The following is a 10,832-nucleotide window of genomic DNA, read 5'->3' on the forward strand; positions in this document are numbered from 1 at the left end:
CTAATACTGCAACATATAATCAATAAAAAATGTATTAAATGAGACATTTTATATTATTTTTGTGGTAGTAAGTCTTTTAAATCTAGTGTGTATTTTATATTTACTGCACACTTCAATTCAAACTAGGCACATTTCAAGTTGTCACGAGAAGATCTCAAGCAACCACTAAAAAATAATGCAAAGAGATGCAGCCCAAAAAAAGGGCCAAAGATAAATTTAAAGTAGAACACTAAGATATATTCACCTAGTCCAAAAAAGGCAGTAAATGGGAAACAAAGGAACATATCATATCAATAATTACATTAAATGTAAATAATCTATACCAATTAAGAGACTGTCAGATTGGATTGTTAAAAAGACTGACTTACTTGGATCCACCTTCTAGAGTAACGAACATAAAAACAAAAATAAACAAATGGGACCCAATTAAACTTAAAAGCTTTTGCACAGCAAAGGAAACCATAAACAAAACAAAAAGACAACACACAGAATGGGAGAAAATACTTGCAAAAGATGCAACCAGCAAGGGATTAATCTACAAAATATACAAACAGCTCTTGCAGCTCAATATCAAGAAAACAACCCAATCAAAAAATGGGCAGAAGATCTAAATAGACATTTCTCCAAAGACATACAGATGGCCAATTGGCACATGAAAAGATGCTCAACATCGCTAAGCATTAGAAAAATGCAAATTAAAACTACAACAACCTCACACTGGTCAGAATGCCCATCATCAAAAAGTCTACAAACAGGACAGGGTGTGGAGAAAAGGGAACCCTCCTACACTGTTGGTAGGAATGTAAATTGGTATAGCCACTATGGAGAACAGTATGAAGATTCCTTAAGAAACTAAAAATAGAGCTGCCATATAATCCAGCAATCGCACCCCTGGGCATATATCCAGAGAAAACCATAATTCAAAAAGATACATGGACCCCAATGTTCACTGCAGCACTATTTACAATAACCAAGACATAGAAGCACCTAATGTCCATTGACAGAGGAATGGATAAAGAAGATGTGGTACATGTATACAATGGAATATTACTCAGCCATTAAAAAAGAATGAAATAATGCCATTTGCAGCAACATGGATGGACCTAGAGATTATCATACTAAGTGAAGTAAGTCAGACAGAGAAAGACATATATGATATCACTTATATGTGGAATCTTAAAAAATGATACAAATGAACTTATTTACAAAACAGAAACAGACTCACAGACTCAGAAAACAAACTTATGGTTACCAAAGGGGAAGGGTTGGGGGTGGGGAAAGCACAAATTAGGAAGTTGGGGTTAACATATACAGACTACTGTATATAAAACAGATAATCAACAAAGACCTACTGTATAGCACAAGGAACTCTACTCAATACTCTGTAATAACCTATATGGGAAAAGACTCTGAAAAAGAATAGATATATGTATATGTTTAAAAAAAAAAAAAAAAAGCCCTAGGATGAGAATGAAAAAAAGGCAGTAAATGGGGAACAAAGGAGCATACCATATCAATAATTACATTAAATGTAAATAATCTAAATATATCAATTAAGAGATTGTCAGATTGGATTGTTAAAAAGACTGACATGCTGTCTGCAAGAAACTCACTTTATTTTCTTTTTCCAGGAAAGTAAATTTTATTGAGCTCCATGGCTGCCTTTAGGAACAGCCAGGAGGGAAGCATGACATCATGGGGGGGGGGGGCGGGGGGGGGAGAGAAACTCACTTTAAACATAAGGACATAGTAAATAAAAGTACAGAAATAAAAGTATGGGAAAAAATTACATCATGCAAGTAATAATCAAAGAAAGTTGAAATGGCTATATTAATATGAAACATACTATAAACTTCTTTTAAGGGCTTGATTGAATTTGTTTCTCTTTCATGTTCTGTTTCAGTTTTATCTAATTCTGTAGCAGTTTTGAAACAATAAAGATATTTTGTTTCATGCATCTTCCTCATATTACTCATGTTTATGTCCAAGTAACTGGACATGTACAACAAACAGTTCCTAAAGAAATATGGCCTAAATCATTAAAGCTGTCCTATCTGAAGCCTTTTTTTCCCCCTAATAAATTCATTCATTTATGTATTTTTGGCTGCATTGGGTCTTCGTTGCTGCGCGCGGGCTTTCTCTAGTTGTGGTGAGCGGGGGCTACTCTTCGTTGCAGTGTGCGGGCTTCTCACTGCGGTGGCTTCTCTTGTTGCGGAGCACAGGCTCTAGGCGCGCGGGCTTCAGTAGTTGTGGCTCGCGGGCTCTAGAGCGCAGGCTCAGGAGTTGTGGTGCATGGGCTTAGGTGCTCCGCGGCATGTGGGATCTTCCCAGACCAGGGCTCAAATCCGTGTCCCCTACATTGGCAGGCGGATTCTTAACCACTTCACCACCAGGGAAGCCCCTGAAGAAGGCTTTTCTATGATAAGGTTTTCAGGTGAATGATAGCTTACAAAATTTTAAGTTATTAATATTTTATTCCCAGTTAGAACAGTAGTTTAAAGAAACAATTTTCTTGACAGGCCATCCAGGCATACAAAATATTTATGTTAACAAATCATGTATCATTTGTAAGCTGTTTCACTGATCCCAGAGAATTTTCAAAGCAATGTTGCTGTGGCTGCTCTTTTTAATGTTTGTATTTCTGTTTTTGTTTACTTTAAGCTGCTAAACTACTACTATGGTTAGGGTATTGAGCCTGGCATTGGACTACAAAGATAGATTAAGATACTATATCCTTTCAAAAAGTGGAAGTGCAAAAATAGGATACAAAAGATGAACAACAAAATAGCATATGCTAAGTGCCAAATGTGAGGTACAGGTCACTTTTCAGGACTAATTTAGTCAGAAAGAATTCATTTAGAACACTAATAGAAGATAAGGGCAAAGACACAATTATGGGCCAGAATGTAAAGGGACTTTAAGTCCAAGGTAGGACTTAAATTGTGTTTTGTAGAAAGCAGAGAATCACTAAGGAAAAGTCCACCTCTCTCTCACTTATCTATTTTGAGAGTAGTTTCTGAGATGTTTAAATCGGGAGTTTCGAAAATAATCCAGCAGCAGAAAGTGGGGAAAGCGAGGAAGCTATGGAAAACTAGTTAGGAAAAAATACAAACAACACTGGGGAGCAATAAAGAAGGCCTGATTAGGACTACGCTCCCCAAGAGCAAAGGCCATGTTTCATCCCCAGACCTAATAGACACATAGATATCAACAAACCTGGAGCACAGAACTAAAGGTAGAGAGAATGCCTACTTTTTTATCAGGAAATGAACTGAATACTCTGGCACACCTTTGCACATTTAACCCTCAAAACACATATCACAGTACATTCTAAATTAAACCACCACCAAGATTCAATACTCTAGTATTGAAGGCTTGATAATCACTCACTAAACAGAGCTAACTTAAGGGGATGAAAGATAGAGATGGAGTTAGCTGCTATTACCACTGGACTCAGGTAAATGTTACTTAAAATTAAAATAGGTGAGGAAACTGGGACATTGATTAAGTCACCTAGGAAAGGTGACAATCAGTAGTATATGGGACAATCAGCATTCAAAGCCAGGTCTGATTGACTCCAAAACCTACACACAAAAGAACTCAACTAATTTTTACCTTACTGCTAAAACTACATTAAGAAGACTCTCTCAAAAGTACATCTGAGAACTCTAAGGTAAAAGGAAAAATAAGGAGGAAGATCAGTTTTATCACTAAGAGATGTGAGAATCTCAAGGGGGGTTAAATTAAAAGTTGAGAACATATCTGGTCATTAATTTTCACTATAACTTTTGGTGTAATAATCTTTTGTAAAAACAAGTAAGTATAATCCTTAAAAGACCATGTCTGTATGCTGCTATTCTTCCTGGATGTGTTGGAACCCAACTCTGTGACCAAGGTGTCCTCATGAGGGATGGTGAAAGAACCCAGAGTGAGGTACTAGAACTCAAGCAGAATGGCAAGATGCTCTGCATGAGGTATAAGAGAAGCCTGGAATGAGGAATGCATCCTGGCACAAGGTGTCAGAGCCAAAGTAGAGTGAACATGTTATGCAAGACGGGGGAGAAAGCAGCAGTGGCGATGAGAAACTGGCTACATACCGGGGATTGATGATGTAAGTAAAAACACTAAGGACGATAATGGGAGCTAGGCTATTCCTTTTAAGAGAAAGGAGTTATACATTTTGAGAAGGAGAAAACTAAAGCAAACACTGTGTATTGAAATTGGAGAAACTGGTACCAACTCATGGTTTTTTACATATAGATGGAGACATAAATACAGCGCTCAAATCTTGGTTTCTAAACTCCTTTCTCCACTAAAAGAAACCACTCCTTGGAGAAATGGTTGATTCCAGGGCTGTGGCAAGGAAAGTTTAAGGTGAGCCTGGAACATTTTCTTGTGTCAAAAAGTAAGGAAGTGCTCAAAGCAAGTCAAAAGAACACAGAAACTAGCTTGAAGGGGCTTTCACTGGCCAAAGCTGGGACAATCTGAGAATCAACAAATAGCAAGTTTGATAAGGAATGGGCTTAATATAGTCTCAAAATACTTCCCCACAAAGTACTTATTAATTACTAAGACAGGAAAAAAACTTACCAGTGAAGAAGCTTGGGAGACTTCACCTTAATTAAGAGATCAAAGTGCACATCATCAGTAAGAGGACAAACAGACACTGTATTATGCCATCTGACAGGATGCCATGAGAAAACAGTATCATCACTGTGATACTCCTACCAAAAAATGCACAGTCTGAATCCAATCATGAAGAAATATCAGGCAAATCCAAATCGAGAGAAATTTTACAACAAAACTGACCCGTAATCTTTCCAAGTGTCAAGGTCATGAAAATCAATAAAAGGCTAAGGAATTGTTCTAGGTTGAAGGACATTACAATTCAATGAACGCAACACAAAATTCTGAACTGGATCATTTTGTTATAGAGGAAATTACCGTGAAAACTGGCAAAACTTGGATTAGGTTTGAGGGTTATATGGTAGTAATATAGCAAGGTTAATTTCCTAATTTTAATATTGTTTATGTAACAGAAAGAAAGTCCTTGTCCTTGTTTGGGGTGATGAGACTGCATCTGCAACTTACTCTCAAATAGCTTTGGGGGAAAAGTTCTTTGCATTGCACTTGCAACTTTTCTGACAGTTTGAGATTGTTTAAAAAAAAAAAAAGGAAAAGATTACTTATATTCATTTACAGCATCTAAAACTAGAATATAAGCAAAACAGTACTCCTTTCAAATGAGGAATATGTGTTTCCATCTCTTCTTATAATAAGAAAAGACTCTGCTTTATTATTCATGGGATTCTTTTGATCTACATCTGCACTGTCCAACACAGTACCACTATTCTGTTCCCCGACTGCACTGGCTATATTTCAAGTGTTCAACAGCCACTATCTACTACAGTTACTATCAGCTACTATATTGGGCAGCAGAGATACAGAACACTTCCATCATCACAGGAAGTTCTACTACTAGACAACACTGATGCAGAGTTTGGGAGGTCAACTGACACAGCAACTAACTAAAGGCCAAAGAGTCAGATGGACTTGGGTATAGATTCTTAGCAAGTGCTCTGACACTTAGCAAGTCATCTTACTTCTTAACTTCTCCAGAGCCTCAGACTCCTTTCTGTAAAATGGATTATTAAATACAACCAATACTGCAAGGCTGCTGAAAAGATCAAATGAAAATTCATGCAAAATGTCTAGAACAGAGTGTTTGGCACACAGTAAATATCTGATAAACATGAAGTCTCTTCTGTAATGTGAGTAGATAATTTCTTAATCTTTGATCCCAGTACTTTTAGACCTAGTTACGCAATTACTGGAGCATCGGTTTAAAAATAAGCTTACTATCCTGCTTGTTCAAAAGCCCAATGGGGCTTCCCTGGTGGCGCAGTGGTTGAGAATCTGCCTGCCAATGCAGGGGACACGGGTTCGAGCCCTGGTCTGGGAAGATCCCACATGCTGCGGAGCGACTGGGCCCGTGAGCCACAATTACTGACCCTGCGCGTCTGGAGCCTGTGCTCCGCAACAAGAGAGGCCGCGATAGTGAGAGGCCCGCGCACCGCGATGAAGAGTGGCCCCCGCTCACCGCAACTGGAGAAAGCCCTCACACAGAAACGAAGACCCAACACAGCCATAAATAAATAAATAAATAAATAAATAAAGCCCAATTAGCTCCATGTTGTTAAACGTAAACAAAAACCTCTTTTTTTTTTTTTCTTTTTTGGCCACACCACGCAGCTTGTGGGACTTTAGTTCCCAGGCCAGGGATCGAACCCGGGCCCTCAGCAGTGAGAGTGTGGAGGGCTAACCACTGGACCACCAGGGGATTCCCCAAAGAAAAATCTTTCAGCTCTCACCTTATTCAACTCTCATCATCACTTGACTCTACCCTCCCCTTGAAATACTCTCTTCCTTTGGTTTCTGTAATACCACACTCACCTCCTCTCTGACCTTCACAGTATTCTTTGGGAGCTCACATTCCTCCAACAAACTTTTTTCTTTTTTTTTTTTCAATGTTAGAGGCCACTGTGATTCCATTTTAGCATCTCTTTTTTCCAACTTATATCAGCAGTTTATGCAAAAGAATGAGACTTGCATAGTCTCAAGTTTCAAACCACACTTACTATTTTTAATGTTTTCTAGCTGAAAGCACGTTAATTCATTACGTATTTGTTAAGTATCTACTGTAAGTCAGACATTGTTCAGTGTTTGGGAACAAAACAGTGACCCAAACTGACAAACCCCATTCTCATAGAACTTGCATTTGAGTAAAGAAAAAAACATAATAAACTTAAGTTAGTAAATTCTACAGTATCTTGGAAAGTGTTAAGTGCTATGGAGAAAAATCTGGCTTAAAAAGGGCTAAGAAACGTGGGAGGAGGGCCTGTGTTTTACGGAGTAGTCAAAGAACATCTCAATAGTAGAATAGAAAGAGTGAAGTAATGAAGTCAGAGAGGATGAAGAGACTCAAAAGGCTCAGAGCCTGGGAGACCATAATAAGGATTATGGATTTTACTACGACTGAGAAGGGAAGCCATTTGAGAAGAGAAGTGACATGATCTGATATATTTTATCAGGATCACTCTGGCTGTTGAGTGTCAAAGATTCTAGGTGAAGAAAGGTCATGGTGAAACCTTCTAGGACATTATTTTGTGAGCGATGACAATGCTGTTTTTACATTTTATATTGAACTTTTATGTGCTTAAGTACTAGGAATTACAAAGCCACAGCTTTAAATAAGAAAAGCGAGGACCACAACAATGCAAAGATGAGTCTTGGGAACAGCAATAAAATGATAAAGGGTATTTTAACTCTAGGCTCTAGTCAGTGTTACTAAAAGTTAGCACTCGGATGCAAGATAAGATACAAAGCTATTAACTTACTCTTCAGGATAGAGGATACAATTAAGATTATTTCACTGGGGCTTCCCTGGTGGCGCAGTGGTTAAGAATCCGCCTGCCAATGCAGGGGATGTGGGTTTGAGCCCTGGTCTGGGAAGATCCCACATGCCGCGGAGCAACTAAGCCCGTGTGCCACAACTACTGAGCCCGCGTGCCACAACTACTGAAGCCTGCGCGCCTACAGCCCGTGCCCCGCAACAAGAGAAGCCACCGCACTGAGAAGCCCGCGCACCGCAATGAAGAGTAGCCCCTGCTCGCCACAACTAGAGAAAGCCTGTGAGCAGCAATGAAAACCCAACTCAGCCAAAAATAAAATAAATTTAATTTAAAAAAAAAAATTATTTCACTGGGCAAGGTAAGTCAAGATCCAATTTACATCACTAAAAGACAAGCGTAAATGATGGCAGAGCTTACTAAAAGGAAGTTACAATGAAAATTATTCTAGGGCTGACTATTACTTTTATGCCTGCCACTCTCCTTAGTAAGGTTTTACAGCTATTTCTCACTGATGAAAACTAAAAAAAATAAAAGTTCAGTATTAGATAGATGAGTAGGATAATTCTGCACTCTCTTATTACTAAAAGATGCTACTGATGAATCAACATCATGTAACAACACTGATTCATCCTATCTCTGATTAACAGCACAGCTTTTAAAGAAAACTGTTTAAAGTATTGGTTAGTGCCCAAAGGATTATAGGAAAGCCGAATGATCTCTGAAAAGTTTCAATCTTAACCCAAGGACCCCGTTACCACTGCCTAAAGGCATACAAAAAAATTTCCCTTAAAAATTTCTCCATGACATATGTTTCAGGCAGCATATTTAGGAACAATTTTCCATTTTCTTCCACAGTTCTTTTCCCCCTTAACATAGTGAAGAGTGTCTTTACAGCATGAATACACTTAGAGTAAGGAGACATCCAAATCTTACCCAGCCAAAAACTTAAGATGTACTCAAATTCTCAGGCAAAAAGGTCACTATCTGAATATAAAAGGCAATGATTATTACTGTACTTGCAAGCACCAAAAAATAATACAGCGAAAAAATACAGTTACAATAAGAATTGCTAATTTTTTAAAAAAAAACCTTCATATTGCATAAACAAAACACAAAGTAAATTCAGATTATCTTTGATAGGATAGTATAAGACAAAAGAAATCCAAAGACAGTTTCATTTCTTCTGCCCAGTAAGTTAAACAACAAAAACAAAAGTCCCACAAATTTTTTACTGAAGCTCTTAGCCAAGAGCAAAAAAAGTGAAATGATTAAGCCAACTGCCAAAGAAACAGGAAATAGAAAGCAACAGTCTGGAAAAAGACTTGATTACATATCAAAATTTTAATACCAATAAAACACAAAAACCACCAGTTATTTAAGAATGTACTTCAATATCTTGCTACTGAGGTAAGTGGTCATATATGTATGAATTAGCTTCTCTTTTAAAACGAAAAAAATGCATCTATTAAACATGCCCTTTCCAATATTCAGTGAATTTCCCAAATTGGGAAAATTTTAGAACAACATCTACTAGCCAAAGCATTACATTAAAAACGTTTTGGTCAGTTTTGCCTAAAAATCTCAGTTCACTAGTAGTATGACAAAAATGTTAAAATGCAATCCAAAATGAATGAAAAACGCTCACCTCGTAGACACTTTAGGTACTGCGGTACAGAAATACTTTGAGGATATTTTAAAATTCCGCGTTCGAGTCTGAATGTTTTAATCAACTACTCTAAATCAGGCGCTTACTTTTAGAACCATTTTTCAAAATGGGGAGCAGGGGGAGCAAGACGGCCAGCCATCTCTAAGATTTGACTTTAATAGTTCAAAATTCCTAGTATCTGAGGAGGGGCGACTGGTGCAGCTAAGTTTAGATCTCCTGGTCCTTTTGTTGTCAGTCCAGGAAATTGGTTTAAAAATCGGCGGTGGGAGAAGAGTTTGAAATTCAGGACATGGGGTAACGCGGATGCTCAGAAGGGCCGGCACTTCCCTAGTCGCGCACTCCGAGAGGTCACGGCGCAGTAAAGTTTGGTTTCACAAGCGGGCTTGGACGCTATTGACAAAAGCAAAGTCTCCCAAGTCAAGCGGGCGCGGGGGTCAGGGAGCGCCCGGAAGCCCAGCAGGACACGTTTCCCCGGAGGGAGGGGGTGGACGTGTGGCGACCCTGTAGCTGAGCCTCTAGCCTCAACCCACTCCCCCAGGACCCCCGGGCGGGTACGGGCTGCGCCGGCAGAGGCGGCGGGAGGCGGGTAGGCCACAAGGAGGAAATGGGACGGGATACCGACAGCGAGGCGGCGGCGGCCGAAACGGGGCCGCCCTCGTGGGGTGGCGAGAGGGAAGGGGGGGCCCTCCCCGCCGCAGCTTTCCCCGCTTCGAGAAGCGGCTTCAACTTTCCTCCGTACGCGGAACGCCGCCTGGGCCGCGCGGATTCCGAAACTTTGTCCGCCCTCCCGTCGCCCCGGGCCCGCTCACCGGCTCTGCGCCGGCCCGTAACCCCCACCCCGCCCCGACAGCTGCCCGCGCCCGTCCACCCCCAGGGTCGGCCCGTGTTTACCTCAGACTGAGGTCGAGGCGCTGGCTCCGGCGGCGGCGGCCCCACTGCAGGTCCCTAGGTCCCCGTCACGCCGCCGCCAAGTTCCCCAACATGGACTCCTTCGTCCGCTTTGAGGTGTTCCGGGGGCCGCTGGGGCGCCGGCTCTGCTGCCTGGGGCGGGTGGCGGCAGCGGACCCGGGCTGCGCGGCTCCGCGCGGCTTGCGCCACCGCTGCTCCCCCTCCCCCCGCCTCGTCTGGCCTCCTCCCTCCCCGCTCCGCGCGTCCTCTTCCCCCTCACCCCCAGCACCGCTCCTATCCACTCAGCCGCGCCACCACAGGTCGGCGCGCTACGGTGACGCCAGCGGCGGCGGCGGCGGCGGCGGCGGCGGCGGCGGCGGGACCCTTCGAGCTTTCTCTACTCGCTCGCTCTGGCCCTGCGTGCACGGCTGCAGCGCTCAACCGGACCGCAAGGGGGCGCTGGCAAACCACCGTTTGCGACAGAGGAACGTGACGGGCGGAGTCACGTCACGCGGCCTGCGAGCAAGAGGGAGGACGGTAGCGAGTGGCCCGGGCTTCTGGGAAACATCCTCAGAGCTTCAGCTCTCCTCTCAAGCCTCGGGTTCTGCGCATGCGCCGTGCGTGGCACGCTGGAGTCCGCCCTGCTTTGGCGGCTGTACGGGGTAAACTGCTGAAGACAATGAAGAAGGGTCTTGGGGACCGGGACGTGAGGCGGTTTGCGCGGCATTTGCTATCCTATCTTTATGGTAATCTGATATTGAAAAGAGTGTTGATATGTTGTTTGGCGGTGTATTGAATTTTCACCCAGCAGCGTTGCCCTCCTGAATTACATCTTGCGAGGAGGCTGAAGTGGCCATAACTTGTAA

The 10,832-nt window shown here is 41.9% G+C and overlaps 1 protein-coding gene across 6 annotated transcripts in view; it reads right to left on the reverse strand.

Annotated features, from left to right (window-relative positions):
* SCAF11 (SR-related CTD associated factor 11) overlaps positions 1-10,172 on the reverse strand; it is a 70,127-nt gene extending 59,955 nt beyond the window's left edge. For 4 of the 6 annotated variants that reach the window (XM_036867221.1, XM_036867218.1, XM_036867220.1 and 1 more), the window contains exon 1: positions 9,970-10,172. The gene's annotated coding sequence lies outside the window, so the exon portion shown is untranslated. The remainder of the gene's footprint in view (positions 1-9,969) is intronic. The other 2 variants (XM_036867219.1, XM_036867216.1) reach the window with 1 other exon arrangement.
* Between the last annotated feature and the right edge of the window lie 660 nt (positions 10,173-10,832).

This window comes from Balaenoptera musculus, chromosome 10, assembly GCF_009873245.2.
Source record: "Balaenoptera musculus isolate JJ_BM4_2016_0621 chromosome 10, mBalMus1.pri.v3, whole genome shotgun sequence".
NCBI lineage: Eukaryota > Metazoa > Chordata > Mammalia > Artiodactyla > Balaenopteridae > Balaenoptera > Balaenoptera musculus.